General features: G+C 45.4%; 1 protein-coding gene across 6 annotated transcripts in view; it reads left to right on the top strand.

The window, feature by feature from the left end:
• The window catches only part of LOC102166369 (uncharacterized), a 344,509-nt gene that overhangs the window by 43,641 nt on the left and 277,097 nt on the right, over positions 1 to 23,771 (top strand). For 4 of the 6 annotated variants that reach the window (XR_014835321.1, XR_014835325.1, XR_014835324.1 and 1 more), the window contains exon 3: positions 9,114 to 9,262. The gene's annotated coding sequence lies outside the window, so the exon portion shown is untranslated. Of the gene's footprint in view, positions 1 to 4,271; positions 4,444 to 9,113; positions 10,990 to 23,771 lie in introns of those variants that run through there. The other 2 variants (XR_014835323.1, XM_085007851.1) reach the window with 2 other exon arrangements.

Raw genomic sequence — 23,771 nt, 5'->3', positions numbered from 1 at the left:
CATCCTTTTCATAAACATAGATGCAGTCTTTTTTCAAGAGGAAAGATGATAGGCTCTAGACAGAGCAAAACCACAACTGACCAAAACGTGCAGAGACAGGGTAGTCTGTGGTGGACTTGCCAGTGATTTGAGTGTTAATCAGAAAATGTTTTGTTTCCATTCTTATTGAAAATATTTTTAAATGTTAACTTCTTTTCCTTGAAGCTCCTTTTCCCAATAGTACTTGACCCCCAGGCCAGGTAAGGGGATTTGCTATCTTTTTCTATCATAGCATCTGTCTTGGGAACCAAAAATAATAATGATACTATAATGATTATTAAGTGGTCTCTTGTCCCATTAGAATTAAACTCCCTAAGAACAAGGGCACCATGTGGGTTAATATTGTAATACCAGCTCCCATCTAACCCATTGTCTGGCATGTAGACACTTACTATTTGATCAAAGAAATAAGATAATGAATCAGGAGTTCCCGTCATGGCGCAGTGGTTAACAAACCTGACTAGGAACCATGAGGTTACAGGTTCGATCCCTGGCCTTGCTCAGTGGGTTAAGAATCCAGTGTTGCCATGAGATGTGGTGTAGGTCACAGATGCGGCTCGGATCCTGCATTGCTATGGCTGTGGTGTAGGCCGGAGGCTACAGCTCCGATTGGACCCCTGGCCTGGGAACCTCCGTATGCCGAGGGATTGGCCCTAGAAAAGGCAAACACACACACACACACAAAGATCATGAATCATACATTAAAGGTGGGTTTATCTAGCTGTGTCTTGAGGGTTATGTATGATGTCATTTATGATTTTTTTTTCTTGAAAAAGACATCAAACTCAGCTATACCTAGGGCATGACTGGATATTCAAATTTTAGCTAAAATCTTTAAATGAGCTTATTTTCCCATTTTTTTTTCCTCTTAAGCTTTGTTTCCTCTCACTTGAGTGACTCTTAAATTTTATATTTTACATATAAAATTTATATGAAATGGAAATCTATTCTACATATATATGGAAGATCATCTTGAGTTTTAGTCATTTGGGTAAGGCTTTGGATAAATAAGTAATTTTCCCCTTCTAGTATGATAAACAAGTAAGAAAAGTATCTCAAAATGCATGAATTTGAATGGCATGAATAGGAAAGAGAAAGCCTCAGGTTTCCTTGGTGAAGATATTATCTAATTAATTAAATGGACTATTTATTTAAATAAATGTAAGTCCATTGGCAAGTTGATGAGCAGTTTTGCTTTTTCGAAGTTTAGTGGTTTAGAAATAGTGAAATGAAATTTTTATTAGAGCAGGTATTATGAGATACCCTCAGTTGAATTTCTTCAATATGAAAAAAATATCGCTGCATTTAAAATTGGAAATAATTTAAGTAATTTTGTCTTAAATTTAACAGATCCATGTTTCAGACTTAGAAATGCTGAGAGCAGACGCACATAATAGCATTCTTTCACAACTGGTGGTAAATTTCAGTTAAGTTTAGAGCCCCCAAAAAGCTATACTGTAGAGTTTTGTGTTATATATAGGGAAAATTTCATCTACACGTTTTTGCATTCAAGATTGGAGCAAATTGTTTTTATTTTATTTATTTATTTATTTTGGCCGCAGTGTGCAGTTCCCAGATTAGGGATTGAACCTGGGCTTCAGTGGTGAAAGTGACGAATCCTAACCACTAGACCACCAGGGAACTCCCCATGGAGCAAATTGTTTTTAAAAAGGAATAGTTGGAGTTTCCTTGTGGCAGTGGGTTAAGGACCTGGCATTGTCACTGTAGCAGCTCCAGTCAATGCTGTGCGTTGGGTTCGATTCCTGACTCGGCAACTTCGACGTGCTCCAGGTGTGGCCATAAGGGAAAAAAAAAAACAAAAAAACAGAGGAAAAGAAAAAAAGTCTTTTTTTTTTTTTTTTTTTTTTTTTTTTGCTTTTTTAGGGCTGTACCTGTGACATATGGAGGTTCTCAGGCTAGGGGTCCAACTGGAGCTACAGCTGCCGGCCTACAGCACAGCCACAGCAACGTAGGATCCGAGCCGCATCTGCGACCTACGTCACAGCCCATGGCAACGCCAGATCCTTAACCCACTGAGCAGGGCCAGGGATCGAACCCGAAACCTCATGGTTCCTAGTTGGATTCGTTCCTGCTGCGCCATGACAGGAACTACAAAAAAATCATTTTTAATGTATAATTTGGTTATTGCCCTCTGTCCTTTAAGGTTTTGTTGGTATGTGAGAATGAGAAAGGAATGGAGAGAGAGGGATTTATATGGATGGACCTTTTTGCATGGCCCCTTAATCCAAATGGAGGGTGTCTCCCGTTTTTCTGTCTTCTGGTTTGGGCTAGGGCCAGGTGTTATACGTGTTGCCTCTTTTATGTAGAATCACTGTTTCTAGATCATTCTGAAGCACTCTAAATGCTTATTCTATAAAAACCCGGAGATGGAATGTTTTCCAGTCTTATCGAGGCTTAGAACTTTGGAAATAGGTGAATAAACAGTATGACTCCATTTCCATTTTGATATATAAGCACCCCCAGCCTGCGCGCAATGGGTTGCCTCCTTTTTTAAAAAATTCACCTTAGTGATGTTTGCCATGTGTCTTCCGTCAAATGAAACTTCAGAAAGGAATGGAACTTGATGTCTTGGGTGTTTGAGAGCTTCTCAGCAGAGAGCAGTGGCCAGCCGAGGAGAAGAGACAGCGGGAATGGTTGATAAGCAGGTTATTGAGCGGAGCAGGACAGGCGGCAGATAAATACGATAGGCGTGCAGAAGCCAAACCAAACTGGAGCGGGCAGCCTCTGTGCTTTTTGGGTTGAACTTAAAAAGGAGTCATAGGTTTTTAGCTTTGACCTGAAGAAAGGACTCTAGAATAGCTATCCTTTCCTTTGGGCTCCAAAGATCCGTGCGTTGTAGCACAGCATCCGAGTCATGAAAACAAAGCGCAATGCATCTGTCCGCTCCTTCAGGGTTGCTCTCGGGATCTGATGCTCTTGTCACTTGTGCGCGGGAGGGTGCGGAGCCTTTCATGTGGGTCCCCACGACAGAGAATGGGTTGCCTCAGACTGTGTAGATGCTAGGGCCCAAAGTAAGGGCTGGAGAGATGTGTTGAATGATTGAATTCATAAACCTTATCTTACAATTCTGGAATGATAATGAAGCCGGTATCCTGAAAGGAGACCTTGCAAGAAAAGAAAGCAAACATTGTCTTCTGCAGGGAATCAGTGATAGAATCTGTTATACCAAGAGATGGTGCCCATTAGAGCTCTAAAGTAAGCTCAAGAAACAGGTGATGGATGGTAGAGGTGGGAAGAGAGGTCTCTGATCGCTGAAGAAAATAGGGTGCCATCTAGTGGACTCAACGTCGTGAGTGGCATCAAGTGGAATGTTTTGCACGGAACTCTATTTTAGAAGATGTAGGTTCTTTTTCTGGTTGCCAAGTATATCACTTTTAGTTTTAAAATTTATTTATTTTTTGGCCGCCCCTTTGGCACATGGACATTCCCGGGCCAGGGATCGACCCCATGCCACAGGATCTGCCACTGCACTGGCAGCTCCAGATCCTTATCCTGCTGCACCACAAGGGAACTCCTAACTTTTATTTATTTATTTTTGCTTTTTTTTTTTTTAAGGGCCACATCCACATCATATGGAAGTTCCCAGGCTAGGGGTTGACTCAGAGCTGCAGCTGCCGGCCTACACCACAGCCACAGCAACGCCAGATCCAAGCAGCATCTGTGACCTACACCACAGCTCATGGCAACGCCGGATCCTTAACCCACCGAGCGAGGCCAGGGATTGAACCTGCAACCTCATGGATCCTAGTCGAGTTTGTTAACTGCTAAGCCATGAAGGGAACTCCTTGTTTTTTTTCAACTAAAATATAATTGATTTACAATACTGTGCCAGCTTCAGTTATACAGCAAAGTGATTCATGTGTGTGTATATATATATACACACATATGTAAAGTCTGAATATAGTGATTATATATATAAATAACCTGAATATATATATATATACTTTTTCCCATAATAGGTTATTAAAGATTTTGAATTGTTCCTTGTGTTATATAGTAAGTCCTTGTTGCTTAGGTTTTTAATCAAACAAGTAACAATTGTTTTTCCATCACAAAGAAAACTTTTTAGTTTGAACTCGTTTTTCACTTCAGTCATCCATGAGCAGTTATCAAGACCTGGAAATGAACACTGGTATAAAACTTCTAACCAAACTCCAGGCTTTTATTCACATTTCACCAATTTTTCCATTTATGTCCTTCTTCTGTTCCAGGATCCCATCCAGGATCTCACAGAGCTTTTAGTCATTGCATCTCCGTTATAAGTCTCCAATCTGAGATGGTGCCTCCGTTCAGAGAGTATTTATCAAAAATGTTTTCTCCCGAGATTGTGGCTGTTGTAAAGTACATTTGATTGTATAGGAGAAAGACAATTGAACGTTAAAAGTAAGAATTTTCACCTAGAAATATTTATCCTGCTTATACATTTCATTACCCCTCCTCATCTTTAAAAATAGCTTTTTTTTTTTTTTGTATTTGCAAAGTGCTTTACAAGTTGTGCTTGTTCTGAAAAGTAGCGAGAGGCAGGAACTAATCTTTGACAGTTTTCTCATTTGACTTAAAAAGGAAGTTGAGCCATAGGGGACTTCGATATTTTGCCTTAATTGGAACAGCAGTCGCATGCACACTGGCAGGTAGAGAAAAGGACGACAAATTACACAGCGATTGAAAAGTAAATCTCATTTCCCCAACAATTTTATTTTGACAGTAACAGAAGATTTAAAATGAAAGGCAAATCTTCTGAAATTATACTGTCTAATAAATTGTGTTTTATTCTTGAAACGGTGATATCTTAAATACTTTCAAATGCTCTCAAAATGTTTGTCACATTTAAACATCATATACATTTATCTCTCTTTTTTATTTTTTTGTTTTTACTTTATTTTCTTTAGTTGTATAATGATCATAACAATCTGATTTCACAGGATTCCCATCCCACAGCCCAAGCACACTCCCCCCACCCCCCAAACTGTCTCCTCCGGAGACCATAAGTTTTTCGGGGTCTGTGAGTCAGCATCTGTTCTGCAAAGAAGTTCCGTCTGTCCTTTTTTCAGATTCCACATGTCAGTGAAAGCATTGGATGTTGGTGTCTCATTGCATGGCTGACTTCACTTAGCATGATCGTTTCTAGGTCCATCCATGCTGCTAAAAATGCCGGTATTTCGTTCTTTTTAATGGTTCTCTCTCTTTTTTTAAGTCACAGCTTGAACCAGCTATGTCAAGAGTTTGAAACTCACTTTTTGCTGCTTTGTATATTGAAACAAATACTCCTATTACAAGTCATTTTTAAAAAACTACAAGTAATTTTTTGATTCTAAAACATCGGGGGTTTTTTTTGGCCCCTAATTGAGATAATGGCTTGAAGAGTGATTCAATTTAGAAGATGCTGTATATGAAAATGCAAGTAACAAATTGAGACATATCTTACTGATTTATGGCTTCATTACCCAGAATATTGGCTTTTGCACCCTGTAAGCAGCCCCTTGAATATAATGGCTGAAGGGAACTCGATGTATCTGAAAGCATCAGAAAGGGATTTCCATAGAGGATATAATGTTTATAATGTTTTCCTCTAGTGCTGTTTCATAGTCACCTTTCCCAAATCAACTCCATTTTGGTGAACTTCATGTAATGAAATGAAACTGCCTTCTAAACAAAGAGGAAATGGTGCTGCGAGGACCTTGTTTGGCCAGCAGAGTCTCCTTACTCAGAAAATGCAGAGTTACCATTGGGGTGTCCTGCAAATGCATCTTCCTAGTGCCCGTGGGGACGTGGGCTCCATCCCTGGCCTCGCTCAGTGGGTTAAGGATCCGGCGTTGCCGTGAACGGTGGTGTAGGTTGCAGATGCGGCTCAGATCCCAAGTTGCTGCGGCGTAGGCTGCAGCTGCAGCTCCGAGTTGCTGCTTCCAATGCCCAGCTCCTTAGCCTGGGAACTTCCCTGTGCCGCAGGTGCAGCCCCTAAAAAGCAAAATAAATAAATAAATAAATAACAAAAAACGCAACTCCCTGCCCCTGCCCCGCATCATCATCGAGTTGACTTTGCTCCAGGGAAGGATGGAGGTGTTGTGCGTCCAAGATGCCAAAAGGTCTTCTGAGCTGTGGTCTGCCCACCAAATAGCCAAAGCTGCAGAGGCTGCGCGGCTTTGGGAAGCCAGAGTGTCCGCGTTCCCAGAATGCTTCTCTTGACCGAGAGATGCACATGTGTTGCTTTTCCAGGAATTGCGTGACTGGACCTTTGACACTTCTTTTTTCCTTAGTACATCTTTTTTTTTTTTTTTCTTGTCTTTTTTGCTATTTCTTTGGGCCGCTCCCGCGGCATATGGAGGTTCCCAGGCTAGGGGTCGAATCAGAGCTGCAGCCCCGGGCCTCTGCCAGAGCCACAGCAACGCGGGATCTGAGCCGCGTCTGCGACCTACACCACAGCTCACGGCAACGCCGGATCCTTCACCCACTGAGCAAGGGCAGGGATCGAACCCGCAACCTCATGGTTCCTAGTCGGATTCGTTAACCACTGCGCCACGATGGGAACTCCACTTTAGTACATCTTGATTTCTGTCTTTATCCCTGTGCACGGGTGAAGTTACTCTAGAGTTAAAACACACACACACACACACACACACACAAGAAATGCTCACCTTTCAGGCAACTAGGGAAGTAGCTGAATGGGTCCTTGAGCTTTCTCACCTGCTCTTAGGAACCTTCCTCCTTTCTCTTCTGTCATTGGACCCCGGCGGGCCAGCTGGGCCCCTGGGGAAGGTGGGGGGAGGAGAGGCCCTTTCCATCTCCCCTCACCTGGTGTCCTCTTAGCTGACCGAAATGCACGAGCATGTCATCTTTATTAATATACTTGTGGCTGTTAGCTAGATTATTCCTTTCAGGTAAAATACTTAAAAGCTAACCAAAGCCTCAGGGACATGCTCACTGAAGGCCAAGGACTTAACCAGTCTAGGCTTGTGATCCTTCTAGCCAGTGCGCATTTTGCCACTGTTCAGTTGCTACCCCACAGCGGGGCTGGCCCTGCCAGTGTCCTAATCACACGAGAAGCATGCGACGTAAATTTTTGCCTGAGAAACACGGCTCTCTATAAATACGGTCCTCTGGAACATGGGAAGCAAGCATGTTGCAGGCCTGTGAATGAAAGGAGGCTTTCCAAAGGAATCCACTGGCTCCGTGGACTCGATCACATTGCCTCTTGTGAGTTAACCTTAAGAACTACGTGAGCACATGCTGAACAATATGAAAGAAAGTATTGACCTGTTCAGGTATTCCTGTAGAAAATGTTCTATCTGTATGTTTGTTCGAGACTGGGCCCTTAAGAAATCATTTTTGCATTAAGAAATACGTCTTAGGGAGTAGGCGCTGTGGCGCAGCGGAAACAAATCCGACTAGGAACCATGAGGTGGTGGGTTCGATCCCTGGCCTCGCTCCCTGGGTTAAGGATCCAGGGTTGCCGTGAGCAGTGGTATGGGTTGCAGATGTGGCTCGGATCCTGCGTTGCTGTGGCTGTGGTGTAGGCCGGCAGCTGTAGCTCTGATTCAACCCCTATCCTGGGAACCTCAATATGCCACAGGTGTGGCCCTAAAAGGCAAAAAAAAAAAAAAAAGAAAAGGTTTTCTCTAGACTGGAATTTATGGAAAATCCATTTTTTTCTTCATGCACTCTAAATATCCCATGCTTTTGAAATAGGCTGGTGGCACAGTGGGTTGAAGATCTGGCGTTGTCACTGAGGGTTTGATCCCTGGCCCTGGAACTTCTACATGCTGTGGTTGAGGCCAAAAATAAAAATAAGAAACAAATATAAAATAAAATAGGCTGATCTTGAGATCTATACTTGGGTTTATTTTTTGGCCAAGGTGTGCAGTGGCTTGATGTGGGATCTCAGTTCCCAGACCAGGAATTGAATCCAGGCTGCAGTGGTGGCAGTGCTGTGTCCTAACCACTAGACCTCCAGGGAACTCCCTATACTTGGTTGTTATGGCTTGTCCTCCATTATTGAGAGTGTTACCAAGTGAGGCCTCTGCTGCTATGTTAACTTGATTATAATTTGTATGTAGTACAAAAATATATGTGATTTTTCCAATATCAATACTAAATGAGGGCACTCTTTTAAGCTTTGGATTTTTTGGGGGTGGTGTCTGGGTCAGTATCTTATACTCGTAGCTATGGGCTAATAAGCAAGGGTATTGAAATTAGTATGCAGCCCTGGGTCTCCTGTAAGGTACTGACTCGATACTGTGCTCATCTTTTGTGAGTATAACAACCACATACTTAGCAAGAGAGTTCCCAGAGTATAAGTAGATTTGTTCTGTCTTAAGACAGGCCGTAGCTAATATGAGAAAGGTTTGTGGCATCTCGGGGATAAAAGGAGATGCTACAGTCTATCCTGTTTTAGGATGAACAGGTGTCTAGAAAATTTTCTTTTTCTTTTTTTTGGCTGCGCCCACAGCATGTGGAAGTTCCCAGGCCAGGGATCGAACCTGCACCACAGCAGCAACCTGAGCCACAGCAGTGACAACGTTGGATCCCCAACCCACTGAGCCTCCAGGGAACTCCTAGAAAATTTTCTTGCAGGCCTGCATTAACTCATTGTGTTTTGTGTGTGTGTGTGTGTGTGTGTGTGTTTAAAACTCTGGTCCCTCCTTCTCAGGAGCCACATCTTTTTTTTTTTTTTTTTTTTGGTCTTTGTGCCTTTTCTAGGGCCACACCCGTGATATATGGAGGTTCCCAGGCTAGGGGTCCAATCGGAGCTGTAGCCACCGGCCTACACCACAGCCACAGCAATGCCAGATCCAAACCATGTCTTTGACCTACACCACAGCTCATGGCAATGCCGGATCCTTAACCCACTGAGAGAGGTCAGGGATTGAACCTGCAACCTCATGGTTCCTAGCCGGATTCGTTTCCGCTGCGCCACAACAGGAACTCCACATCTTAAAAGATCAGCAGTAATAAAATTCCTGGCCTAGAGGGAAGTAACAGCGATTGCTGTTTTCAGAAGAGGAGCCTCGTGTTTTAGAATTAGCTCGATCCATCCCTCTCTGCTCTTTTTGAAACAGATGGAGAAACTGAGTCTCCCCAAAGGTTGCACCATCCTTCAAGTTATACATAGGACTAAAAGAGCACATGGCTTACCTAGGAGGTAAAGATGAGAACAGCTTCTGCTTGCTGGGCACCGCCTTGAAAAGAAATACTTTTGATCGGCTTGGTGAGTATTGACCTTCGGATTACATCATTCGTGACTTTTTTTTTTTTTAAATGTTAAACCTCTATTGGAAAAATACATATGTTGCTTTTAAAATGGAAGCTTTCGACAGCATTTAGAACCATCCATATGTTACCGGTTTAGGCCAAATGAACCAGCCAATTTGAGATCTGAGTGTTGGAAAGCTTAGGTGTATAGTCACTCGAAATGTCTGTCGCATCACAGCTTGTAGAAGTTATTTCCAAACGTCCCTTCACTTACATGATGCTTCTCCGAGAAGAGGTCCTGTTCTCCTAACTGGGGCCAGCCATCCTTTCCTGATGCTCCTGTGTGTTATGCCTGCCTCAGAAGCATCATGTTCCCTCTGTACTGACTGCATCTTTTTTTAAAAAAAAAAGTTAAAAAAAGATTTATATTGGAGTATAGTCGGCCTGCCGTGTTGTGTTAGTTTCAGGTGGACAGCAAAGTGATTCGGTTATACACACACAAATATCCATGCTTTTTCAGATTCGTTTCCCATATAGGTTATGACTGGATATTGAGTCATGTTTGCTGTGCTATGCAGTAGGTCCCCGCTGATTATCTCTTGTATATATGGTCGTGTGCGTATGTGAATCCCAAACACCGAATTTATCCCTCCCCAACCCCCAACTGCATCCTTTTTGGCGTCCTTCGGTTCCCAAGTACCTGGGCCCCCTCCTGGAGGGCACAGGACCTGCGGGTTCAGGGCCACGTGGAGGACCCCACCCGGCAGCTCTGATGTCCTGTCTTGGAGAGTTGCACTGAGCGGGTCACTTCCAACCTGCCATCAGGGTAGAGAAGGCTTGCTGGGATGGGTGATGGACTGGTTTCTCTGGGAAGAAACGCCAAAAATGATATGGATGGTACAGAGCTCTACTTGGGCTCTGTGCTTGAAGTCCAAGAAGAACAGGAGAAGTTTTCTCATGCTCTTTCTGGAGTCCTCGTCATTTGTGAGAACCTCTGTTGCGTGCCAGGCTCTGAAATGGTATGACCACATTTCATCTTTACTGTGACACTGTGAGGAAGACATTATTGGCCTTATTTGGGTTTTTTTTCCCCCTTATTTATTTATTTAGTCTTTTTGCCTTTTCTGGGGCCGCTCCCGCAGCAGATGGAGGGTCCCAGGCTAGGGGTCGAATCGGAGCTGTAGCCGCTGATCTACACCAGAGCCACAGCCACGCGGGATCCGAGCCGCATCTGTGACCTGCACCACAGCTCACGGCAATGCCGGATCCTCAACCCACAGTGCAAGGCCAGGGATCGAACCCGCCACCTCGTGGTTCCTAGTCGGATTCATTAACCACTGAGCCATGATGACGGGAACTCCTTTTTTCCTTTTTTTAAATTAAAGCGTAGCTGACGTACAGTATTGTGTCAATGTCTGCGGTACAGCAAAGTGACCCAGTCATACATACATATATATTCCTTTTCTTATAGTATCTTCCATCCTGGTCTATCCCAAGAGATTGGATCTAGTTCCCTGTGCTGTCCAGCAGGACCTCATTGCCGATCCATTCTAAAGGCAATAGTTGGCATCCACCAACCCCAAACTCTCAGTCCCTCCCACTCTCTTGGGCCTTATTTTCGATGTAAGGCCATAGATACTTAGGAGGGGCATTCAAGTCATTTGCCCCAAATCGCATAACTAGTGAACATCAAAGGTATGCATTATCCTCACCAAACCATACCAAGAAAAAAAAAATAACAAAGCAGATGTTTGGTTTGCTCTTGCCTCCCTTCCTTTATTACATCAATGTGAATGATAAAACAGTGATTTTTTTTTCAGGGCCTGAATTTTTAGTTTTGGCAGCACTTCTGTCTAATAATGAGACTGTGTGTTTATTCCAAAAAAACATTTTTTGTGAGAGGGGGTCCCACTCTCTGCCAGACTCTGTACTAGGTGCTCTAGCTATAGCAGTGAACAGAGATAAAAATAAGTGTTCTTTTTGTCAAGTCCCGAGATAAAACCAGAGGCTTGGAGCCTATTTCATTTGGTCCTTTCTTCTATCAAGGCACTGAAACACAGAGTCCAAGATTAATCGTTGTCATTTTTCCATTCACTTACAGAATTACTGAGCTAACAGGGTACAGCTGAGGTTCCTTAACCAGATCCTGAGGGTCTGAGGGGCATGTGGACTATTACTAATTAATAACTTTCAAGGAGGGCGATTCCATCGAGCCTTAGTGGTAGTTGCTGCCGTGGACTTGTACAGCATGGTGTGATTGTGATAAATTATTTCTCCCCCATCAGAGTTGGCAGGTATGAATGTGAGTTTTGAGCTGAATACATTAAGAAAATTTTTTAAAAATCCTAAATTCGATGCCTTTAACGAAAATAAGCACCTTTAGTGGTTTTGAAAGGATGAGCAGAGAGCAACAGGCAGGTGGTCCAGACACTGGTTTGGTTACTGCTGTGGCCTGAATCCTACTGCATTCTGCTGACACTTTGACGGTTGCTCCTGTTTTTCTGTCTGAAAATATGTCTTGCTCCTGTTTTTCTGTCCCAAAGTATGTTTTCAGTTTAGTCCGCTTTGCAGTGGTATGGAAACTTCTGGAAACACCTTTTTCAGTAGTGATCTCAGCCACCTTGTAAGTGACTGGGTTTTGTTTTTTCTTCCAGAAGGCTCTGTGCATCAGATAGAATGGCGTACCTCTTTCGGTCCTTATCATTATGGTTAAAAGAGCCCGACTTCCTGATACAATAGAATTCTCTGCTCATGGGCTACAGACATGAGTCTGTTTTAGGAAATTCTCTTAAGTGGTAACTTACCACATGCGAAGCTTCCATGATGATCACTGGCACCTCAGGTTTCAGATTCCACGCTTGCGTTTTTTTCTTTTTGGTCTTTTTTCTTGGCGGGGGGGGGGGCTTTTTAGGGCCGCACCTGCAGCATATGGAGGTTCCCAGGCTAGGGTCGAATCGGAGCTGTAGCCACCAGCCTACGCCAGAGCCACAGCAACACGGGATCTGAGCTTCGTCTGCGACCTACACCACAGCTCACAGCAACACCAGATCCTTAACCCACTGAGCAAGGCCAGGGATTGAACCCGCAACCTCATGGTTCCTAGTTGGGTTCGTTAACCACTGCGCCACGACGGGAACTCCTCTATGCTTGCGTTTTTCCCTTGAAAGTAGAGGAGAAAAGCAGAAACCCTTGAAATGAGAGTGCCCATGGTGGGAGAAGCATCTCCCCGAAGAGTAACTTGCCCAGCTCGCCTAGCAATTTGCCATTCAAAGTGTCAACACTGATCCGACGCTGAGATAAAACGCGAATCTCTCTCTGTGCACATTTCCGCGTGTTCTTTCTTTGCTAGCCAGCGGTTGAAACAGAAGCCTGCATTCATTCATTCTCTGCCCCGTGGAGCTCTCCGGTTTACTCAGCAGAGGGCCTCTGCTCTCTGGAGCGTGTCCTGCTGGTGCCTGGAGCCAGTTTCAGGGCCTTCGTGGCAGCGGTGCTGCCGCCCCTGCAGGATCCCGGTCATGCTTGGCTTGACCCACCCCGCAGTGGCTCTTTCCTCCTGGTCCAAGAAAGGACTCGGGGCTAGAGTCATTCTTTCCTTCAATGGCCAATCCTTTGGTCTAGCACCTTAGTAGAGTCACGTGACATTTCTTCTCCAGGTCCCTTGTCTCAGACTGTGCTTCCGATAAAGAACCGAAGCCCTCTCTGGGTTGCAGACTGCAGCCGCATGAAATTTCCCTTCATCACTGAAAGATCACCCAGGCTCATCCCCCAGTTTTCCAGGGTGACCCTTCGCCGTTGGGATCACCTGATTGTGGTGCTGATGGTTGCGCTTTGGGGGGAAGATACATCGAAGGCAGTGCATTTACGCTCCTTGCATTACGCCTTAGGGATCTCATCCCCGCTTCCATTTTCGTTATCCGCGTACTCGCTTCATGTCTGTATTTCCCACTGAAGTTCCAATTCCTTGACGTCAGGAACTGTCATCACGTCGCTTCATCTATACGGTAGCTAACCCGTCAATACGTGCCTTTCTGTGGAGTTGAAAAACACGGTGCCGTGACCTGGAATTTGGGCTCCAAGCCCATGTTTTGGCTGCCACAAAGGTATGCGACCTGGGGCCAGCTAGGCCCCCCCCCCCCCGCCAGACCACAGTGTCCTCATCTGTGAAATAAGGGCACAGACAGGGAAATTCATGAGGTCGCTTTCAGCTTTCTGAGTCTTCCGTCTGTGAGTCTGACTCAGTGGAGGAAGGATTGCAGCCAGGCGCTTGGATGCCACGATGCTGTTGCCAAACCCAGGCTGATTCCATTGAAGCGCCCTGCCTTGGGCTGGGAAGGGCTGGCCCCTGGCCCTTGCTGGCAGCCCCTGCCAGAACCCGAGTCACCTCCTTTGGGACATCTGGGGGCAGTGTTTTCCACACGTTTTCTGTAGCAGCCTAATTCTCTTCAAAATAATAAGAGAATAATAACAATAAGAGGCCGCTGGTTATGGATGGGCAGAGACCACGTTAGCGCTTCACCTGTGCCAGGGTATTTGTTGAAGAATCCCAGGAGGGGGGCTTTTGTGAGAGGGGGGCGGGCTGGAGCCCCCGCGGCCTTCTCCTGGTCTGCTTCACACTTAGACGTGACCTCACCCCCCACTCCCATCTCCTACCCCTGCCCCCCACCTCCAGCCCCACAGTTCCCAGCTACCCCCTGGCATTTCAAATCCTCTGCCTTGGCCAGACATCGGGGATTCAGATGACTGTAGTGACAGCAGTGGTGTGTGACAGGCCAACCACAGAAGCTAGGAGCCTGAAATGGACCTTGTCCACACCCCACCCTGATCTGAAACTGCTTTAAAGACCCCTTCTATCCCCCACCCCCTACCACTATCTGCTGGCCGCCAACAAGGTTGGCAACCTCTCTGTGACAATCTGGAAAATCCTGGATCACTTCGTCTCTTCTCTCCTCCAAGGGGAATCAAACTTGAGACTTCAGCAAGAGCTTAACACCCATTCCTGAAAAACCTACCACCTACCAGCACTCATGCGAGATGAAATCAGTAATCTGGCTCGTTCTGTAATCACCAGTAAAACGGGATTCATCGCTAAAAACCTTCTGAAAAAGAAATCTCCAGGCCCAGGTGGTTTTGCTGGTAAATTCTAACGAATTGAGAGGAAGAAATAGCACCAATTTTAGACAATCTTTTTCAGAAGAGGAAAAGTTCCCGATTTATTTTATGAGGCCAGCATTCCCTCTGATACCAAAGATGGTAAAAACAGCAGAAAACAAAGACAAAACCACAGAGCAATATACCTCAAGAACATAGATTTTAAAACTCATCCAAAACGTTAGCAATATTAGTTATCAACTTGATATGTATGGAGTTGTTCATAATATTCTATTATCCTTTTAATGTCAGTGGGACCTGTAAGTGATACTTTCTTTCATTCCTGATATTAGCAAATTGTGTTTTATTTCTCTTTTTTTCCCCTTGTCTGTCTTGCTAGAGGCTTAACCATTTTATTGATAGTTTCAAATAACCTGCATGTTTGTTTTCATTGATTTTTCTCTCTTTTCTTTGCCTTTTTTTTTTCTTGCTGTCAATTTCACTTATTTCAGCTCTTTGTTATTTCCTTCCTGGCTTTGGGTGTATTTTGCTCTTCATTTTCCAGTTTCTGCACTTGGAAGCTTAGATTATTGCTAAGAGACCTTTCTTTTTTTCTGATAGAAATATTTGTTTCAGGAATTCCCGTCGTGGCTCAGTGGTTAATGAATCCGACTAGGAACCATGAGGTGGTGGGTTCGATCCCTGGCCTCGCTCAGTGGGTTAAGGATCCTGCGTTGCTGTGAGCTGTGGTGTAGGTTGCAGATGCGGCTTGGATCTGGTGTTGCTGTGGCTGTGGTGTAGGCCGGCAGCTACAGCTCTGACTGGACCCCTAGCCTGGGAACCTCCATATGCTGTGGGTGCAGCCCTAAAAAAAGTCAAAAAGACCAAAAAAAAAAAAAAAAAAAAAAGAGGAATGTAGAACCCATACCACCATGTAGGTCCCTTTATCCTCCCTTCTTTTGCTACTTTGATCCGATGTATTACATTGGGATACTTTGAAAACCCTACAGATAATGTTATAATTTTTGCTTTCAACAAAGAACAGTATAGTGTTATGTTACCCAGGCATCTACCGTTTCTCTTCCTCTTTCTTCATTCCTCAGCTCCTTGTGGTATCATTTCCCTTTGAGCTTTCTTAGCTGCTATCTTAGAGGAAATCAGCCCACCAATGAATGATCTTAGTTTTCCTTCATTTGAGGATATCTGTATCTCAACCTTCATTCCTGAAGGAGAGCCTTTTGAATGTGTAGATGTATGTCTCTTGAGAAATTTAGGATGTTTTCAGCTCTTAAATTGTTAGGCTTTCCTCTGGCATCACACTTTTTCTCCTCTTTCTGGGACTCCTATGACACAAGTGGCAGACCTTCTGTTATTGACCCCCAAGCCCCTGAGGCTCTGTTGTTTTGTTTTCACATCTTTTTTTTTTTCCTTTTTGTTGTTCAGATTGGCTGATTTCTGTGGGGTTTTGTTTTTTTGTTATTGTTGTTTTTGTCTTTTTAGGTTCCCAGGCTAGGGGTCGAATCAGAGATGTAGCCGCCAGCCTACACCACAGTCACAGCAACACCAGATCCGAGCCGCATCTGCGACCTACACCACAGCTCACAGCAATGCCCCATCCTTAACCCACTGAGCGAGGCCAGGGATCGAACCCGCCACCTCATGGTTCCTAGTTGGATTCGTTTCTGCTGCACCATGGTGGGAACTCCAGCTGTGGGGTTTTTTTTAATCTTCAAATTCACTGACTCCTCTCTCCATGGGGCCTTTTGTCCATCCAGGGAGTTTTTATTTCAGTTATTTTATTTTGCAGTTCTAAAAGTTCCAACAGTTCTTCTTTATACATTTTATGTCTTTGCTCAGATTTTCTATTCTTGTGTAGGTGTCAAGATTGCACATGATTGGTTGCTGGAGCATTTTTATAATAGCTGCTTTAAAGACTTTGTCAGATAGTTCAACCATCTCTGTCATCTCGACACTGGCACCTGTTGATAAGTCTTTTCCCATGCTGAGTAATTGTGGATTTTGACCAGAACATTTTGAATATTATGAGACTCTGCATCTTGTTGAAATCCCATGGAGAATGTTGATATTTTCATTTTAGCAGGCATTTGACTTAGGTTCATAGAGGGCCTTATTGTTTATCTGTTTTATATATAATAGTGTATATCTGCTAATCCCAAACTGCTAATTTATCCCTCCCTCCTCTTTCTCCCCTTTAGTATCCATAAGTTTGTTTTTTCATGTCTGTGAGTCTGTTTCTGTTTTGCAGATAAGTTCACTTGTATCCTTTTTTAAGCTTCCACATCTACGTGATATCATATGCTAGCTCTGGGGGCTAAGTTTTATTTCACTTTATCTTTTTTCCCATTTCATTTAGTTTTTGTTTTATATTGGCATATAGGTGCCTTACCATCTTGTGTTCGTTTCAGGTATGCAGCAAAGTGTGTCAGATATACATATATCCATCCCTTTTCAGATTCTTTTCTCATATAGAGTATTTCGGAATATTGAGTAGAGTTGCCTCTGCTAGACAGTAGATCCTTCCTAGTTATTTATTTTAGGATGTATTCATCCCCCTTTTCCCCTTTCATGGAGCGAGGTCTAACCCACCTTCAGTGAAGTGTGGTCTCAGTGTCAGTTCTGTTTTCCAAGGCTTGGCAGTGCTGTTGGGATGTGTCTGGTACGTACGCCCCCCAGTGGCCAGTCTGGGACTTAGGCCATTCAGGTCTCAGTCTTTGGTAGGCTGTTTAGGCTGAGGTCTACATAGGCAAAGCTTGCAGGTGAGTCCGCTGAGTTTAGAAACAATTTATGGGGGTCTCTTTCCTGAGCTCCTCCCTCTCGATGACTCTCCAGTACGTCTCACTTCCACTGGACGTCTCCTTTTTGGTCCTTTAACCAGAAAGCTTGGGATTTCATTTTTCTGCTCTGCCACGTATTTCCACAACTGGGCCCATGTCCCCGATGCCAAGCAGTAGGAAGACAGAGAGGGAGAGAACCTCATGGGGGCAGGGGGGTGATGTCATCCGCTTGGACCCAGAGCTTGGCTGCTTTTGCCACTTGGGGGGGGGGTGGCCCGAGAGGACAGAGAGGAGGGGAAAAAATGAGGGATGTCCCCCACTCTCTGAGTGGCTGGAGTTTTCTTTCCTGCTCCCTGAGCCAGAGCTGCAGGGCGTCTCCTGCTTCTCTCTGTCCATCAGTGATCAGGGCTTGCTGGCTAGAAGTGGAGTTCGGGCCTGGGGCGACCTAGAGAAAGAAGTCATGGAAAGCACACAGGCAGCTTGGTGGTATTTCGAATTCTGGTCTTGCCTCATCTGCCCGCTACCATGTACTTTTCAGTCCTCAAAGAGCTGCTCCAGGCAGTCGTCCCAGGTTTTATGCTTTGTGTTCACGGGCAAAGGCAGGGTGGGGTGTGCTCACTCCATCTTATTGCGGAACTGGAAGCTCTATGTCTGTTTTCAAATGGGTAGGATTGTATGAATCTAAACAATGGGTGCCTGAACGGTCTCCTTAGCTACCAGCTAAGTCTACCCAGCTTTACATCTCTGCTTGGAAAAACCATCTTTAGGACCCAGATGCGCATTTTAGGAGGAAGGGGGGATTCCTGGTGGCAATTGGTAGCGTTAGTTCCATCATCCGATGGAACAAAAATTGCTTCTTTCTGTCTGTCTGTCTTTTTTTTTTTTTTTGGTCTTTTTAGGGCCACACCAGCAAGCATATGGAAGTTCCCAGGCTAGGGGTCGAATTGGAACCAGACCCACTGCCAATGCCAGGTCCAAGGCACGCCTGTGACTTACACCACAGCTCCTGGCAACACCGGCTCCTTAACCCACTGAGCGAGGCCAGGGATCGAACTCGCCTCCCGTAGACACTAGTCGGCTTCGTTACCACCCAGCCACAATGGAACTGCCACTTGGTTCTTGACTCTAGAACGCAAATGAAATGGGGGGTGTTTATTTCTCATTAACCTACTTAGTAACATGAAAGTTCCTCTTCAAACACACGCGTTATACGTACAAGGCAGAGGTTGCTGAAAAGGATGAAAAAAGACCATGACGATAGTGCTTCTGTAAATCTGCATCCAACCTGCACCCTGGCTACTCCATGAAATCACTTCCTGAACGACGAGAGCGCGTCGGGGCGCAGCTTGTTCCGTGCCCTGTTCTAGATTCTGAATGTCGACCGTGCTTATAATTCCTGGCGAAGTGGCTGTTGTGAGAACCGCGAAACTCGCTTCCTTCACATCAGAGCACGAGCTTCTTAGGAAAATGTGACGCGAGCTTGTACATACACCTCCCTCAATCGCGAAATGGTTCAAGGTCGTACCAAGGGTGGGGAATGATATTCCAAGACCTGTTGTTCAGGACGGGGTGGCGAGCAGGAAGCCTCCCCTCCGTTGGTGTTCGAGGAGGATGGAATGTTTTGGGGGGGGCGGGTTGTCATTTCCAGGAGCAGGGCTGGCAGCACCGGGCGGGGGGCCGGTCTGGCTCCAGCTCGAGCCCACTCACAGGATGTTAGGGGGAAGTGTGACTAAGGTCACGGCCACGCCACGTGGCGGGCCAGCTGGAGCCAGGGCCGGGGCCGCTGCGGCCACACATCCTGAGTTTCCATGGTCTAATGCAGAGGGCTTGAAAGAAAGGGTGGATGCAGGATGCTGGCTGGGCGGGCGGGGTGCGTGGGCTGTTATGTCTTCAGTGACGGTGGGTGGGGATGACAGCATTTCATCTGCGTTTCCTTTGACACCTTTTAAAGACACAGCCCACACGTTTTCAGGGATTTTTAGGCCGACCTCTCTGAGAGGGATCTTCAACCCTTTCACACCCTTAGGAGCACAAGGGAAGTTTTTATTTGAGTACCCTTTGCAACCCATGTGGGCATGTGCAATTAGGGGGACGTTTGAAATGCTCTTTCTAGGAAGCCGTTTGATTGGGGGCTCTTTTCAAATCCTTGTTCTGTAATCGTAAGATGTGTTCACATGCAGACGTTTTCTGAAAAGGATGCATACGTTTCTCTTAACTTGTCTTTGGAAAAGGGCTCCTCAGGAAGTTTAGCAGGTTGGGTTTCGGAATTTCAGCAGCTTGACGGGGTTGTCATCAAGTTTGACAGATGGAATGTGCACTTAGAGGAAATGGAATGTATTTTTAATGGCTGGAATGTATTGTACCTAAGGAACCGGGGAGCGTGGATGTCAGGTTTCAGCTGTGATTAATATTTTGCTGATGATTTTTCAACTTCGCGGCACGCTGCAACTCGGCCTCTCCCTGAACAATGTCTAGTATTTCCTGATTGGGAAAGAGAAAATGGCTCTTAGAAAACTGGTCTGGAATTCCTTTTTTTTTTTTTTCTTCTTTTTGTCTTTGTACCTTTTCTAGGGCCGCTCCCGTGGCATATGGAGGTTCCCAGGCTCGGGGTCTAATCGGAGCTGTAGCCGCTGGCCTACACCGCAGCCACAGCCACGTGGGATCTGAGCCGTGCCTGCGACCTACACCACAGCTCATGGCAACGCCAGATCCTTAACCCACTGAGCGAGGCCAGGGATTGAACCTGCAACCTCATGGTTCCTAGTCGGATTCATTAACCACTGTGCCATGACGGGAACTCCTGGTCTAGAATTCTTATCCTCGGTCCATGAGGATTTGAGATCTCACATGAAAAGTAATTTCTTAACTTAGAAAACAAGTTTTTATTCCAAAGTAGAATGTCTGGGAGTTCCCGTTGTGACTCAGTAGTTAGCGAACCCAACTAGCATCCATGGGGATGCGGGTTCAATCTCTGGCCTTGCTCAGTGAGTTAAGAATCCAGTGTTGCCGTGAGCTGTGGTGTAGGTCGCAGATGCGGCTCAGATCCCGCGTGGCTGTGGCTGTGGTGTAGGCTGGCAGCTGTAGCTTCGATTCAACCCCTAGCCTGGGAACCTCCATGTGCCTCGAGTGCGGCCCTAAAAGGACGAAAAAAAAAAAAAATAAAGTAGAACGTCTGAATCTTTTCCATCACTCTCCATGATTAAAAAATGCTTTCAGAAATGAGGCAGGGGGTTTTCTTCCGTTTACCAGGTAGATGAACACAAACCCTTTGTGTTGAAGTAATTCACCATAGAAGCTTGGGTAGGAGGCTCTAAGTACCGGGGGCTCTTATTGTTGGACATCTCGGTGAAAGGACTGTGTTTTTTAAGACCATGCCTCTTGGCAAGAATTCATTGCAGTGTAAAAAGCATTTCCTTTAAAGTGCGAAGTATTTACTTAGTTCTGGTGTTCGTCCTAAAAATTAAGACGTGCCTGCCGCCTATGGAGAGAAAAGAGAGAAGAAATCATAATCTTTATATTTTTTTGCTGTTTTTAAAAAATAGATTTACAATATTGTACCAATTTATGCTGTACAGCAAAGGGACCCAGTCACATATATATATACACATTCCCTTTCATTCCCTTTCTTTTTTGTCCTTTTCTAGTGCCTCACCCGCAGCATATGGAGGTTCCCAGGCTAGGGGTCTAATCAGAGCTGTAGCCGCCAGCCTACACCACAGCCACAGCAATGCAGGATCCGAGCCGTGTCTGCAACCTACCCCACAGCTCATGGCAACGCCGGATCCTTCACCCCCTGAGCGAGGCCAGGGATTGAACCTGCGTCCTCACAGATACTAGTCAGATTCGTCTCTGCTGAGCCATGACGGGAACTCCTTCCTGCATTTCCTTTCTTATATTCTCTTCTATCATGGTCCATCCCAAGAGAGACTGGATATAGTGCCCTGTTCTGTACAGTAAGTTACATTATTTTGAATGTAATGCCATATTCAAAATACGTGTGCCTATTACCTTTGAGATCAGGGAAAGGGCCAGGTATCTGCTTTCAAAGCTACAGATTCTTGAACTGAAAGGGAGAGTGGGAACCAGTACTTTTTGAGTGCCTGATATATGCCCTCCTGGAAGCCGGTCGCCCATCCCTCCTTATAATTTCTTTTAATTTTCACAACTGTTGATTGAAGTCAAGGTGTAGATTTGAAAGAAAACGCATGCATATGTTGGCGAGTTTGGCTTTTCTTGGGTAGAGGAGGATGAGAAGGAGGAGAGGTGAAACTCATGGGCTTTAAAACAGTGGTTCTCAAACTAAGAATGCCTCTTGCTCCTTAGGGGGACATTTGGCAAGGTCTAGAATGGGGGTTTTTTTTTTGGTTGTTAAACAACTGGGGAGTGGAGATGCTACTGGCCTCTCGCGGGTGGACCCCAGGGGTTGGACATCCTACAGTGCACAGGACAGCCTTCTGCACCTCAGCAGCGATGGATGGCCTGCCCCCCAACATCGGCAGTGCTGCTCTTGAACAACCATACATTTTTCTTTTTATGGCTGCACCTGAGGCATATGGACGTTCCCGGGCCAGGGATCAAACCCGAGCCACAGCTGCGACCTACCCCACAGCGGCAGCAACCCCAGATCCTGAAACCCACGGCACCGGGCTAGGGATCCACCTCGCACCTCGGCGGTGACCTGAGCCGCTGCAGAGACAACGCCAGATCCTTAACCCACAGTGCCGCAGCAGAAACTCTGAGCAGCCCTCATTTAAAATGAACATAGAAGAGAACTTCAGACCCATGTTCTCCCTGCCTCCCTGAGATGTATGGGAGAAATTTGAGCCGAATTCACCCATCCTAGCCAATAGATATATATGCGTATCATTTCTAGATGGCTCAAGGAGTGGAAACCAGAGCTTCCTCATCGAGAGGATTTGCACGTGATTCCCAGGGTCCGTTCCCACTTCCACCTGCTCCCTCCCTCATGGAGGAAATAATCAGCTGGCAGCCGTTTTGCACGAAATAGTCTTTTGTCCAAGGTATTTAGAGGCCGCTATTACATTGCTCCCTGAGCTTTAGATACCACCATCCAGGGTGGACTGCGAAAGTATAGCGGGATGGTTTAGACACTCACTAGGCATAAAAAATAGTTAGGGTTGCAAAGCTGGACGACAATGCACTGTAAGGCTATGGCTTCGTTAGCATCAAGTGGCATTAAAACGTGCTTCTTGTTAAGAAAACACTTACGTTCTATTTTTAAGGGGCCAGCTTGTGCCTAGAGACTCAGAGATTGAGTTTAAAGGCCTCCGCTATTGAGCAATCTTGTGCTCCCACCTGCCCTTCAAACAGGGTCCCCTTTAGAGCGTCCCAAGTGGCCACAGGTTTGGAAAAGGTGACAGAGCCGTAGTATCTGGCGTAAGACGTCCTTCTTAGACATTTTGGGACACTCAGCGCTGTTGTAAAGGTCAGAACACTGAAATCGATGAAAAGATGGCATGGGACTAGGATGCGAGCCAGAAAGCGGAGAAAGGTAAGGTTTGTGAATTATGGGGAGAGTGTCAAAGAAACCAACAGAGGACCATTCTCCACATCAGAAATCTTTTTGATAAGCCATGCAGTCCTACTGTACAGCACAGGGAACTATATCCAGTCTCTTGGGATAGACCATGTGAGAAGATGGTATGATGAAAAGAATGTGAATATATGAATATATATGTGTGTGTGTGTGTGTGTGTGTGTGTGTATGTGTGACTGGATCACGTTGCTGTACAGTAGAAATTGGCACAAGATTGTGAATCAACTATACTTGAATAAAAATAAGAAAAACATATTTTTTAATTAACCATTTATGTATTTATTTATTTATTTTGGTCATTTTGCCATTTCTTGGGCCGCTCCCACGGCATTTGAAGGTTCCCAGGCTAGGGGTCACATCAGAGCTGTCGCCGCCGGCCTACACCACAGCCACAGCCACGCGGGATCCGAGCCGCGTCTGCGACCTCCGCCACAGCTCACGGCAACGCCGGATCCTTAACCCACTGAGCGAAGCCAGGGATCGAACCCACAACCTCATGGTTCCTTGTCGGATTCGTTAACCACTGAGCCACGACGGGAACTCCAGAAAAAAATATTTTTGAGTGCCTCGCAAATGTGAGTTATTTAGGCACCGGTGAAGCAATAGACAGAGAGAAGGGGTAGGATTTAGGTAGAACTGCAAGGGCAGATGGAGGGAACGGCAAAGCCAATTATCTAGGTTGCTGATTTTGTAAAATAAAACATTTTATCACAGTCCTAGAAGACCAGATGCCCACTTCTCAGTTTTAATTGGGAAGTGTGCTTTTGTTACCTGAAAAAGAAATGATCTCTGCCCTCTTAAAGTTACATTTTAAAAAGATGCCACCACGATCTGTACCAAAAAAAGAGGGGTGTGTTTGGGTCTAGATAACATACAAACGGACCTATCGTCTCAATTATAGATACTGGATTTCAATTGAAAAATTTTTTTTCCGGATGTTCCCTTTGTGGCTCAGCGGTTAATGAATCTGACTAGGAGCCATGAGGACTCGGGTTTGATCCCTGGCCTTGCTCAGTGGGTTAAGGATCCAGGGTTTCCGTGAGCTGTGGTGTAGGTGGCAGATGCGGCTCAGATCTGGCGTGGCT

Source organism: Sus scrofa, chromosome X, assembly GCF_054392235.1.
Source record: "Sus scrofa isolate SSC_HxYL_T2T_F1_AM1 chromosome X, Sscrofa_HxYL_maternal_Yorkshire_Landrace_v2.0, whole genome shotgun sequence".
Lineage (NCBI taxonomy): Eukaryota > Metazoa > Chordata > Mammalia > Artiodactyla > Suidae > Sus > Sus scrofa.
Note: the sequence above shows the minus strand (reverse complement) of the source record. Positions and strands in the feature narration are given on the sequence as shown.